Source organism: Oncorhynchus tshawytscha, linkage group LG15 (genome assembly GCF_018296145.1).
Source record: "Oncorhynchus tshawytscha isolate Ot180627B linkage group LG15, Otsh_v2.0, whole genome shotgun sequence".
Lineage (NCBI taxonomy): Eukaryota > Metazoa > Chordata > Actinopteri > Salmoniformes > Salmonidae > Oncorhynchus > Oncorhynchus tshawytscha.
The window spans coordinates 16835449-16849117 of record NC_056443.1 but is presented as its reverse complement, the minus strand read 5'-3'; the positions used below and the strand labels follow the sequence as shown (position 1 = coordinate 16849117).

Here is a 13669-nt window from a genome sequence, read left to right as displayed (position 1 = left end):
CCCACTTTGATATGATTCACTGTCTGAATGGCACACACACAATCCATGTCTCAATTCTCTCAAGGCTTAAAAATCCTCCTTTAACCTGTCTCCTCCAGTACACTGATTGAAGTGGATTTAACAAGAGACATCAATAAGGGATCATAGCTTTTCACCTGGATTCACCTGGTCAGTAAATGTCATGAAAAGAGCAATGTTTAGTTCACTCAGTGTATAACTTGTATCATTGCCTTGTCTTGAAAACATGTTAATTTGATTCTGATTGGCCTCCCGGGTGGCGCAGTGGTTAAGGGCGCTATACTGCAGCGCCAGCTGTGCCATCAGAGACTCTGGGTTCGCGTCCAGGCTCTGTCGTAACCGGCCGCGACCGGGAGGTCCATGGGGCGACGCACAATTGGCCTAGCGTTGTCCGGGTTAGGGAGGGCTTGGTCGGTGGGGATGTCCTTGTCTCATCGCGCACCAGCGACTCCTGTGGCGGGCCAGGCGCAGTGCGCGCTAACCAAGGTTGCCAGGTGCACGGTGTTTCCTCCAAGAAGCAGTGCGGCTAGGTTGGGTTGTGTATCGGAGGACGCATGACTTTCAACCTTCGTCTCTCCCGAGCCCGTACGGGAGTTGTAGCGATGAGACAAGATAGTAGCTACCACAACAATTGGACACCACGAAATTGGTGAGAAAAAGGGGTAAAATAAATAAATAAATAAATAAAAAAGATTCTGATTCATCTCTACATCTAATAAAGTACACAAACATACCAAGTCAAAGATCTCGTCGAAGCATGGCCGTCTGTCTGGCTGGCTGTTCCTTCCATCACTGTTTCATCAGCTGGATACACTCCATGGGGCGTAGTCAGGGTAGACCACTAGATGACACAGCGGAGGGGGCTTATGGATCTTCTGGATCAACTCTGGAGGGGCAGGGGGTAAAGATCAAAAGGACAGACTAGTCAGGTATATTAAAGAAAAATACAGTAGCAACATGACTCTCGAGCAGTGTTTATTAATCCTGGTCCTGGGCACCTATAGGGATGCACATTTATGTTTGTCTCAACGTCACACACCTGACTCCACAGACCAAGTTCCAAAGGATTGATGATGTGTTGAATATTTCAATCAGGTGTGTAGGATTAGGGCCTAAACTAAAATGTATCTCTCTTCAGGGGAACACTTCCTGTTACCTGTGCCGGGGTACTCTGGGTAATGTACTTTTATCTGCAGCAGACTGCTACAGCATGCAGAAGGTCGGCCCACTCATGCCCACTTCCTGTTTCTTGTACAGGTGTACTCTGCGTAATGTAGTCTCTTACCTGCAGCAGACTGCCCCATGTATGCAGAAGGGCGGGCCCCTCATAACCCCTTCCTGGATGATGACGGCGAAGCTGCAGATGTCACCATGGAGAGCGCCATCGAGACCAGGGAGGGGCCCCGCAGGATCTCAGGGGCCATCCACAACAGGTCTAGGAGGGACACACACACACAAATGCACGCAGACAAACACAAGCATAGAGTTAGCACACACTGGTGGATGGTGGGAGGAGCTATAGTAGGACGGGCTCATTGTAATGGAATCAAACATATGGAAACCACATTGACTCTGTTCCATTAACTCCATTCCAGTGATTACAATGAGCCCGTCCTCCTATAGCCCCTCCCACCAGCCTCCTCTGACACACTCACACACAAGCATAGAGAAACAAACTACGAGTTACTGTATATTCACTTTTAAACATACAGAATCATTCCACTCTGTCCAGATGGAACTTATGGCACTCAAGGTAAAACTCTCCACCTCTCTCCAGACCTACTCACCCTCTGCGGGCGGTTCTGGGTAGGGGAAACTTGCTGCCTCGTTGTGTCCGTAGTCAGTGTTCTTCAGGACAAAACGTCCATCCACCACACAGCTCCTGCTCTTCAGATGACCATGAAACAAGTTCCTGTGGTGCGGGTACTTCATACCCTGGGGGAGAACATGGAACATAGAAACATAGAACTCAGAGAACATAGAATATAAAGAACACTGGTACTTAGCATGGGACTCAGGCGTGCCCTCCCACCTTCCCCTTTGCACTTTAGCCTCCTGCTCCTCCCTCTTTCCTTTTGTCTGAGCCACTTTCATATCTCTTGCCCTGCCTCCATCTTACTTCATAGAGGACGGAGTTATCGTAGGTGGCAGGTGATTGTTCAGAGAAGGGGACATGACGCATGCGATGCGACAGGCTCCTCAGAGAGACTCCTCTGGTCTTACTCTTACTCTCGTCTATACTCAGCTTCTGGAGCACAGCAGACCGGTTCAATCATGACTGCTAATACACCAGGGTCTTTCCACAAAAAGAGTGCCATTTGATATTTTAAGTAGAAATTGTACACCAATATTGAATTTTAAAAGCCTGTTATATTAAATGAAGTGCCCTTTAATATAGACCACATGGAGAATTCAATAAATCCGATATATAGATTTATTTCTATGTAAATGAAGGCTTGCTAAAGTACAAAAATTCAGCATTTTGACATGTCCATCCATCAACCTGTGTCACTTCTAGGAAGACCCAATCCAAAAATGTCTCCAAGTTTCACCATCATTGTAAAGCCATAGTTACTTTGTTGCTTTGACAAACTCATTTTGAAATACATTTAGGTCTGTTCCTCTTTTTAAAGTCAACCCTGTTACGTGAACTGATTTCTGGTTTTATATCGTGAAACAATTCATTTTGAAATATATTTCCAAAAGAAACTTTGAATATCTAATATTCAAATCATAGCGCAAAAGCAGGTGAGCTGGTTCTGCTCTTTTTGGCCATTTTCTGGTGTTTTGTGGTAGAAAACTGAGCGGGTTGAGCATAACATGTCAACCCTCAGACAGGCTAGAAATGTTTGAGCAATTACATTTTGTTGTTGCTTGCATTCAATTACCACTTCCTGTTGCACACAACAAGCTTCCTCTGTCACAAGGGGTTGTATTGCTGATTTAAGATGAAATCGTCAACCCTGTAATTTTATTTGTCACTTAATAGGCACTTACTATAGTAATTATTTAATTTAACCTGTTGAGATGGGAAAATGTGTTTATGAAGTTGAACGTGCTCTTTGACAGAATGTTAAAATTAAGTGAAATCAAAAGTTTGTCAACCAAGATACCCTTCCCAAAAAGGCACTGAATCGGTGGAAAGATCCACCAGTATTCATAATTTCCCAAGCGTGAGTGCAAACAGTGGGGAATTGTCATAGACGCCCAGCAAAATAAGCCTACATGTTGTTTATGAGAGCATTTCACAATACTTGTTGGTTTGAGTTGGAGTCGAGTTGCTTAGCTGACCTTGTTGGTAAGCAACGGATTGATGAAGGTGATGTCGTTGAGGGTGAGCAGGATCTTGTTGGGACCCCGACACAACCTGATGTCGTTAATGCTTCGCCTAAGAAACAAGAGACCTAGGACGTGTTCGTAAATTCTATCTGGAGTGCCAGAGTGCAATCTGGGCATTGGTAAATTCAGAGCGTTGTCAGATTGTCCCTTCCTAAATTCACAGCGCACACTAGACGCTCTGGCCAAGGAGTTCGGTTGATCCGAGCATTCTGATCTCTGACCTAACTTGCAGTGGTGGGAAAAGTATCCAACTGTCAAAAGTAAAGATACCATCATAGAAAATTACTAAAAGTTAAAGTGAAAGTCACCCCGAAAAATACTAACGTTACTTGAGTAAGTCTAAAACTATTTGGTTTTAAATATACTTAAGTATCAAAAGTATAAGTCATTTCAATTGGCCTATAATAAGACTGCACAATTCTCGTTTTTTTAAACGTTATTTACAGATAGCCAGGGGCACACTACAACAAGCATACATCATTTACAAATGAAGCATTTGTGTTTAGTGAGTCCTCCAGATCAGAGGCAGTAAGGATGACCAGGTACATTTGTGAATTGGACCACTTTCCTGTCCTGCTAAGCATTAAAAATGTAACAAGTACTTTTGGTTGTCAGGGAAGATGTATGGAGCAAAAAATACATCATTTTCTTTAGGAACGTAGTGAAGTAAAAGTAGTCAAAAATAGAAATAGTAAAGTACAGATACCTAAGAAACTCCTTACAGTAAGTAGTACTTTAAAGTATTTTTTACTTAAGTACTTTACACCACTGCTAACTGGCTAACGTTGGCTAGCTACTTCCAGACACAAATGAGAGAACACCTCACTGACCATTTTACTCGAACGAAGCAGAGTTAGTTAGGCTGTTTTCATGTTATCCTGAGAGTTGGTGACTAACTGTGCTGCTGGCAACAATTTAATTATGCTTCTTTGCCAACGTTTAATGACACCGGCCATATTCAACGGGTAATGAGCGTGAGTAAATTCATCAGTTATTCCGCGCTCTGGCACACTCAGACGAGTGCTCTGAAACAGTATGTCGCTGGAGATAATGAAAATGGAGGTTGAAAGGTGGTGTAATGGCCCTTTAAGATGTTAACAGTTAGGCATCAACTATCTTATTGGTTAGGTTTCCAGCTTAGGCAGTAAGTACAGAAGTAAATGTGAGGAGTGTATGTACAGTGCCTTCGGAAAGTATTCAGACCCTTTGACTTTCCACATTTTGTGACGTTACAGCCTTATTCTAAAGTTGATTACATTTGTATTTTTTCCCTCATCAATGTACACACAATACCCCATAATGACAAAGCAAAAACAGGTTTTTAGAAACTTCTTGGGTATGATGCTTGGGTTTCTCCCATTCTTTTCTACAGATCCTCTCCAGCTGTGTCGGGTTGTATTGGGAGCGTTGGACATTCAGAGACTTGTCCTGAATCCACTCTTGCATTGGCTTGACTGCGTTTCAGGTTGTTGTCCTGTTGGAAGGGGAAACTTCACCCCAGTCGGAGGTCCTGAGTGCTCCGGAGAAGGTTTTCAGAAAGACAACCATCTCCACTGAGGAACTGTAGAGCTCTGTCAGAGTGACCATCTCCCTGACCAAGGCCCTTCTCCCCCGGTTGCTCAGTTTGGCCGGGAGGCCGGCTCTAGGAAGAGTTTATTTTACACCTTTATTTAACTAGGCAAGTCAGTTAACTCTAAAGGGTCGGTTGAGCTAACGTAGGCTAATTTGATCAGCATGAGGTTGTTAAGTAACATAAAAATCTCCCAGGACATAGACATATCTGATATGGGCAGAAAGCGTACATTTTTGTTAATCTAACTGCATTGTCCAATTTACAGTAGCTATTACAGTGAAATAATACCATGCTATTGTTTGAGAATAGTGCACATTTAGGACCTTGAAAATGTATTAAACCAATTAGGCACATTCGGGCAGTCTTGATACACATTTTTTTTAACATAAATGCAATGGTTCATTGGATCAGTCAAACGTTGCAAACACACAGATGCCATCTAGTGGCCAAAATCTAAATTGCCCCTAGGCTGGAATAATACACTACAGCCTTTCAAAGATGGAAAAAAAAATGTGCATGGTTTTTTTTGTATTCTCTTTTACTATATCTAATGTGTTATATTCTGTTAAAATAATTTCACATTTCCACAAATGTCAGTCTTTCCTTTCAAATGCTATCAAGAATATGCATATCCTTGCTTCAGATCCTTTGCTACAGGCAGTTAGATTTGTCATTTTAGGCAAAAATTAAAAGGGGCTGATCCTGAAGAGGTTTTAAGAACAAATTCTTATTTACAATGGTGGCCTACCCCGGCCAAACCTGGACGATGCTGGGTCACTTGTGCGCCGCCCTATGGGACAGCCTGGAATTGAACCAGGGTCTGTAGTGACACCTCTAGCACCGAGATGCTGTGCCTTAAACCACTGCGGAGTCTAGGTGGTTCCAAACGTCTTTCATTTAAGAATAATGGAGGCCACTGTGTTCTTGGGGACCTTCAATGTTGCAGAAATGTTTTGGTACCCTTCGACACAATCCTGTCTCAGAGCTCTACAGACAATGCCTCATGGCTCATGGCTTGGTTTTTGCTCTGCCATGCACTATGAACCCTTATATAGACATGTGTGTGCCTTTCCAAATCATGTCACAGGTGGACTCCAATCAAGTTGTAGAAACATCTCAAGGATGATCAATGGAAACAGGATGCACCGGAGCTCAATTTCGAGTCTCATAGCAAAGGGCCTGAATACTTATGTAAATAAGATATTTTTCATAAAAGTGCAAAAATTCTACAAACCTGTTTTCGCTTTGTCATTATAGGGGTATTGTGTAGATTGCTGAGGATTATTATTTTTTAAATCCTTTTTAGAATAAGGCTGTAACATAACAAAAAATTGAAGGGGGTCAAGGGGTCTGAATATTTTCCCAAGGCACAGTATTGGCGGGTTGTAGAGCTTTACGTGATACAGTGGCTTGTACTTTATACAGCAGGGCTGTCCAACCCTGCTCCTGAAGAACTACCGTACTCTCGGTTTTCGCTCCAACCCCAGTTGTAACTAACCTGATTCAGCTTATCAACCAGCTAATTATTAGAATCAGATACACTAGATTAGGGTTGGAGTGAAAACCTACAGGATGGTAGCTCTCCAGGAACATAGTTGGAGAGCAGCAGCTATATACTGTGTATAGGAAGATAATGTTAGAGATGACTTGATGCAGTAGGTCAAAATAAACAAGACAAAAACAAGCGGGGCGAATCCCAGGAAGATCTCAACCGCTGAGAACGGATTCACACCTAGAGAAAACATTTCAGCATTTTATAACATAGTATTGTTACTAAAACCATGCTGTATGCAAACTATGGAATATTGCATGTATTGTGGAGCATTTCCATATGTGTGTGTGCCTCCAGTGCAGATGAAGCAGCAGTTGATGAAGCAGCAGTTGATGAAGCAGCAGTTGATGAAGCAGCAGTTGATGAAGCATCAGTTGATGAAGCAGCAGTTGATGAAGCATCAGTTGATGAAGCAGCAGTTTATAACGGTTTTCTTGAGGTGAAGGAGAGGCGGACCAAAAAGCAGCGTGGTGGTTATTCATGGTTCTTTAATATAGACACTATACATGAATAAACTAACAAAACAAGAAATGTGAAAAACCAAAACAGCCCTATCTGGTGCAAACACAGAGACAGGAACAATCACCCACAAACACACAGTGAAACCCAGGCTACCTAAGTATGATTCTCAATCAGAGACAACTAATGAAACCTGCCTCTGATTGAGAACCATACTAGGCCGAAACATAGAAATGCCCAAATCATAGAAAAACAAACATAGACTGCCCACCCCAACTCACACCCTGACCATACTAAATAATGACAAAACAAAGGAAATAAAGGTCAGAACGTGACACAGTTGGAGTCAAGTCTTGGGGGAAATACCTGTAGGGGACGGGGTTATGGTTAACATAACCAGTATTACTACAGTAGCACTAGTGCTAACCCTACCTCATGTCTGCTCTCATGTCTAGCCTGTTGAACCATAACCTATATCATCTATACACCATCATAACCATAAACCAGGAATTGTGGATGTCTCTACCCAGGAACCTCAACCAATATTACAACAGTAATATAACTAAGCCTAGACTCAACATGTCAGCCGCTATGTCTATCTTGTAGGCATACAGTAGTGTTAGGGCCATACACACACCACCACCTCTAACCCACTCCTCCATTCCAACCTGTGTGTGTGGGCCTGAGGTCCCAGGTCTTCCCATCTGTGTCCAGTACCAGATAGTCAGCCAAGCTAGCACCAGAGCTGTTGGTCCTCATGGGGTGGCTGAAGCCCCGGAAAGGAGTGGGCGTGTGTGTCAGTGTATCATCCAGATCTGTCATAATCCATTAAGGCTGTATCAGGTATGAAGGTAAGACCCAGATGCAGACAAATAACGAATTAACAATGGTTTAATCATCCAACAGGGGCAGGCAATAGACAGGTCAAGGCGGGCAGGGGTCAGTAAACCAGAGGTGGGGCAACGGCAACGGGCGGCAGGCAGGCTCAGAGTCAGGACAGGCAAGGGTCAAAACCAGGAGGGCGAGAAAAAGAGCATCTGGGAAAAGCATACACTGAGGCAAAACCACTTGTTACTTGACAAACTGGGAACAGATGAACAGAGAACACAGGTATAAATACATAGGGGGTAATGGGGAAGATGGGCAACACCTGGAGGGGGGTGGAGACAATCACAAAGACAGGTGAAACAGATCAGGGTGTGACAGGCTGAGTCACAAATGGCACACTATTTTCCTATATAGTGCACTACTTTTCACCAGCGCCCTATTTGTATTTGTATTCATTATGGATCTCCATTAGCTGCTGCCAAGGCAGAAGATACTACTCTTCCTGGGGGTCTGGCAAAATTAAGGCAGTTATACAATTTTAAAAACATTACAACATTCATTAGAGAATTCACAACACACTAAGTGTGTTGCCCTCAGGCCCACACTCCACTACCACATATCTTTAACACAAAATCCATGTGTACATGTGTGTAGAGTGTGTGTGTATGCATGTGTCTGTGCCCATGTTGGTGTTGCTTCACAGTCCCTGCTGTTCCATAAGGTGTATTAGTATCTGTTTTTAAAAATCTGATTCTACTGCTTGCACCAGTTACCTAATGTGGAATAGAGTTCCATGTAGTCATGGCTCTATGTAGTACTGTGCGCCTCCCATAGTCTGTTCTGGACTTGAGGACTGTGAAGAGACCTCTGGTGGCATCTCTTGTGGGGTATGCATGGGTGTCTGAGCTCTGTGGGTCCTCCACCTTCATGAGCTTGGCCAGGGTCGTTCTGACGCTACCTGGCATCGTTACCGATGGTAACCACCAGTCTCACCGGCATCCCATGACTTCTCAGAGAGTTGGCCACCTTCAGAGAGGTCAGAGGTCACAGTTCAGAGTTACTATTGGACAGAAGTATAAAAACATGACATGTATTCTTAGTGCCCAACGCAGTAACATTCTGTTTAAAAATAAATAAAATAAATACCGAAATAAACAATCATCATCATCATTATAATAATAATCCAGAATAAAGTTGAAATGTCATAGCTAATGCAAAACTGGCTGAAAAAGTAGGTACACTTCAAGTACACATCTGGCTACCAGGCTGTTATAAAAGAGGCATGTACTCTGCTAACCTCCCTGGCGGTCTCCGCCCAGCTGTCCTCTGCTGAGGCGGTGATGCCAACGTGTGCCCGGCGAAAGTGCTGCATGAGGCTGAGCAGCACTCAGGTGGGCCGGGGCATAGAGTGGGCAAAGGTAGGGTGACTCCGGCTCATAGCCAACACACCCCCACGAGAACAACGCCTGAGAAAAGGATTGCATAGAATGAATCGGAAAGAAATAGAATGGAACAGAATATATTACATGAATAGAATCCATCCATTACATTCACATTTACTACCACCACCGCTCACCGACATTGTCCTAGCCCATGCCCAGTAGCAATGCGGCGTCACAGTACCCAGGGTTGGCTGGCCCATGAACCCATCCAGAGCCCTGGATGTCTCACACTTCTCCTCCAGGGTGACACAATCAAAAGTTGCCGCCAGTGAGAGGGCTGTTGATACGGTCGACCACCAGCCAAGCCGCCCCGCTCGGCAGCGCCCTAACGAAGAGAGGGTCACATGACCACAGCCCCACCACCCCGACACGGAAGCGGGCGGTATGAGTAGAGGATGGGCCAAGGGGAACAAGAGACCCACTGACATTCCTGTCTTGCAGGAAATCACGCACAGAATGAGCCGTATGGCTGGTGGCATAGTCATGCTGGAGGGTCATGTCAGGATGAGCCTGCAGGAAGGGTACCACATGAGGGAGGAGGATGTCTTCCCTGTAACGCACAGCATTGAGATTGCCTGCAATGAAAACCAGCTCAGTCCAATGATGCTGTGAAAACACCACCCCAGACCATGACGGACCCTCCACCTCCAAATCGATCCTGCTCCAGAGTACAGACCTTGGTGTAACGCTCATTCCTTTGACGATAAACACGAATCCAACCATCAACCCTGGTGAGACAAAACCGCGACTCGTCAGTGAGGAGCACTTTTTGCCAGTCCTGTCTGGTCCAGTGACGATGTGTTTGTGCTCATAGGCAACGTTGTTGCCGGTGATGTCTGGTGAGGACCTGCCTTACAATAGGCCTACAAGCCCTCAGTCCAGCCTCTCTCAGCCTATTGTGGACAGTCTGAGCACTGATGAAGGGATTGTGCGATCCTGGTGTAACTGAGGTAGTTGTTGTGCCAACCTGTGCTTTTCCTGCAGGTGTTCAGATGTACCGATCCTGTGCAGGTGTTGTTACACATGGTCTGCCACTGTGAGGTCAATCAGCTGTCCATCTAGTCTCCCTGTAGCGCTGTCTTAGGCATCTCACAGTACAGACATGGCAATTGCCCTGGCCACATTTGCAATCCTCATGCCTCCTTGCAGCATACCTAAGGCACATTCACACAGATGAGCAGGGACCCTGGGCATCATTCTTTTGTTGTTTTTCAGTAGAAAGGCCTCTTTAGTGTCCTAAGTTTTCATAACTGTGACCTTAATTGCCTACCGTCTGTAAGCTGTTTGTGTCTTAACGACAGGTCGACAGGTGCATGTTCATTAATTGTTTATGGTTCATTGAACAAGTATGGGAAACAGTGTTTAAACCCTTCACAATGAAGATCTGTGAAGTTATTTGGATTTTTATGAATTATCTTTGAAAGACAGGGTCCTGAAAAAGAAAAAGGGAAGTTTTTTTTTTTTGTTGAGTTTACGTATGAGATGAGTAATGCCAGATATGTAAACATTATTAAAGTGACTAGTGTTCCATTCCTTAAAGTAGCCAGTCTATGCCTATAGGCAGTAGACTCTAATGTGCTAGTGATGACAGTTTAACAATCGAATGGCCTTGAGATAGGATTGCTGTGGAAGGCACAGAGATGTGGTCTCATCTCAAGGAGGCTAACACACACTACAAGCTGCTATATGCAGACTGCCACAGCAGAGTCAAAGACGATGTTTTTAACATGTAGTCCCCATCTCCCTGTCAACATAGAAACAGAAAGACAAGAAGAGAATCATTATACAAATGCATTATGAATGCATTATAAATCAATCAACCGATCAATATTGGTTCTTAATTTAAGAATATTTAGGATGAGAGGTCAATAGAGTGCTAAAGGTCTTAGAGGACGAAAGTCAATAGAGTACTAACGATCAATGGAAAGAGTGTTTTTTCTGTAATAGGGGATTAATGATCAATATTTGGTCAGAGACATGGGATGAATTTCAGTCCGGGACTCATAGCTACATGGCAAGTTCTCATTGGTCCAAATTGTTTATACATTGAACCTGAAATAGGATACTTGTTATTTGGCAATTGTACCCATTTTTTTGCAAGGAATTCTAATTGGACAACCACAGGCTAGGGCTGGGTTATAAAGTATATCCTGTCCCTTTGTTCACAGGAAAGAATCACAGGAGAGAATCACTGAAGAGAATCATTGAGGACAGGGGAGAATGAACATCTTCCTGTCAACATAACATCTCCTCTTTGAATAAAACAATTTTTGGTTTATGGGTCTGTGTTATTGAAGAGTAACATCAACTGCTAACACTTGGTGCCGTGACCCGAATGAATTGGTCATGACCAACAACAAGAAAACGAATCAACTGTGTGTTGATCCAGAAGAAAGAGAGAAGGCTGAGCGAAACCCATGGGACCATGCAGCCGTCATACCGCTCAGGAAGAAGACGCGTTCTGTCTCCTAGAGATGAATGTACTTTGGTGCGAAAAGTGCAAATCAATCCCAGAACAAACACAAAGGACCTTGTGAAGATGCTGGAGGAAACAGGTACAAAAGTATCTATATCCACAGTAAAACGAGTCCTATATCGACATAACCTGAAAGGCCGCTCAGCAAGGAAGAAGCCATTGCTCCAAAACCGTCATAAAAAAGCCAGATTATGGTTTGCAACTGCACATGTGGACAAGATTGTACTTTTTGGAGAAATATCCTCTGGTCTGATGAAACAAATATAGAACTGTTTGGCCATAATGACCATCGTTATGTTTGGAGGAAAAAGGGAGAGTTGGTGGCTTTGACAGAAGCTTAACGATGACTTTACACTGAACCTAACATACAGGGAAAGACGGATTTGGCTTGCAGGCCTAACAGCAGCCAAGATAATGTGGTTGCCTTAAAATGGCAAGCCCCACACACTCCACACATTTCCTCATTCATGGTCATAGCACAATTTGAACTATCAATCTCCCTCGACTGCATGGTGCAAAATCTGACAATATTAATGGACAATATTAACAGACAATATTAATATATTAGATGTATATTTGTGTAATGTCTGTTGGTTTGTGTTTTTTGTCATCAACCAAAAAAATTACACAACTGGTTAGAACACCTACTCATTCAAGGGTTTTTCTTTATATTTACTATAGTGAATAATAGTAAAGACATCAAAACATATTTTTTATTTCATAGTTTTGATGTCTATTATATTATATTATGTAGTAACCAAAAAAAGTGTTAAATTATTTGAGATTCTTCAAATACCCACCCTTTGCCTTGATGATAGCCTTGCACACTCTTGGCATTCTCTCAACCAGCTTCATGAGGTAGTCACCTGGAATGCATTTCAATGAAAAAGGTTTGCCTTGTTTAAAGTATATTTGTGGAATTTATTTCCTTCTTGGAGCCAATCAGTTGTGTTGTGACAAGGTAGGGTAGGTATACAGAAAAAGACCAAGTCCATATTATGGCGAGAACAGCTCAAATAGGCAAAGACAGTCCATCAATACTTTAAGACATGAAGGTCAGTCAATACGGAAAATTTCAAGAACTTTGAAAGTTTCTTCAAGTGCAGTCGCAAAAACCATCAAGCACTGTGATGAAACTGGCTCTCATGAGACTGGCTCTCATGAGGACCGCCACAGGAATGGATGACCCAGAGTTACCTCTGCTACAGAGGATAAGTTTATTAGAGTTACCAGCCTCAGAAATTGCAGCCCAAATCAATATGAGATTTTTGGTTCCTACCGCTGTGTCTTTGTGAGACGCGGTGTGGGTGAACGGATGATCTCCGCATGTATATATCCCACCATAAAGCATGGAGGAGGTGTTAACGTGTGGGAGTGCTTTGCTGGTAACACTGTCTGTGATTTATTGATAATTCAAGGCACACTTAACCAGTATGGCTACCACAGCATTCTGTAGCGATACGCCATCCCATCTCATTTGTTTTTCAACAGGACAATGACCCAACACACCTCCAGGCTGTGTAAGGGCTATTTTACTAAGAAGGACAGTGATGGAGTGCTGCATCAGATGACCTGGCCTCCACAATCCCCCGACCTCAACCAAATTGAGATGGAGAGCGAAGGAAAAGCAGGAAAAGCAGCCAACAAGTGCTCAGCATTGTCGCGAATATCACCGAAGGTGGCTCCCCTTCCCGTTCGGGTGGCGCTCGGTGGTCGTTGTCACCGGTCTACTAGCTGCCACCGATCCCTTTTCCCTTTTCGTTTGGTTTTGTCTAATTGTTTTCACCTGTTCCTTGTTGAGGTTTTTGGGTTGGTGTTATTTAAGTTTGAGTAGCCCACTTGTGTTTGTGCGGGCTTGTTTCTGTTATGTAAGAGGTGTCCTTTATTATTGTGGGTTTTCCGCTGTCCGGTTAGATACCAGTGTGTACGTAGGTGGAGTGTATTACGCCTGTGTTCGGCGTCACCTATTGTATGTTTTCGGT

The 13669-nt window shown here is 43.6% G+C and overlaps 1 pseudogene; it reads right to left on the bottom strand.

Moving 5' to 3' along the window:
* Positions 1-9351, bottom strand: part of LOC112215072 — a 28931-nt pseudogene extending 19580 nt beyond the window's left edge.
* Between the last annotated feature and the right edge of the window lie 4318 nt (positions 9352-13669).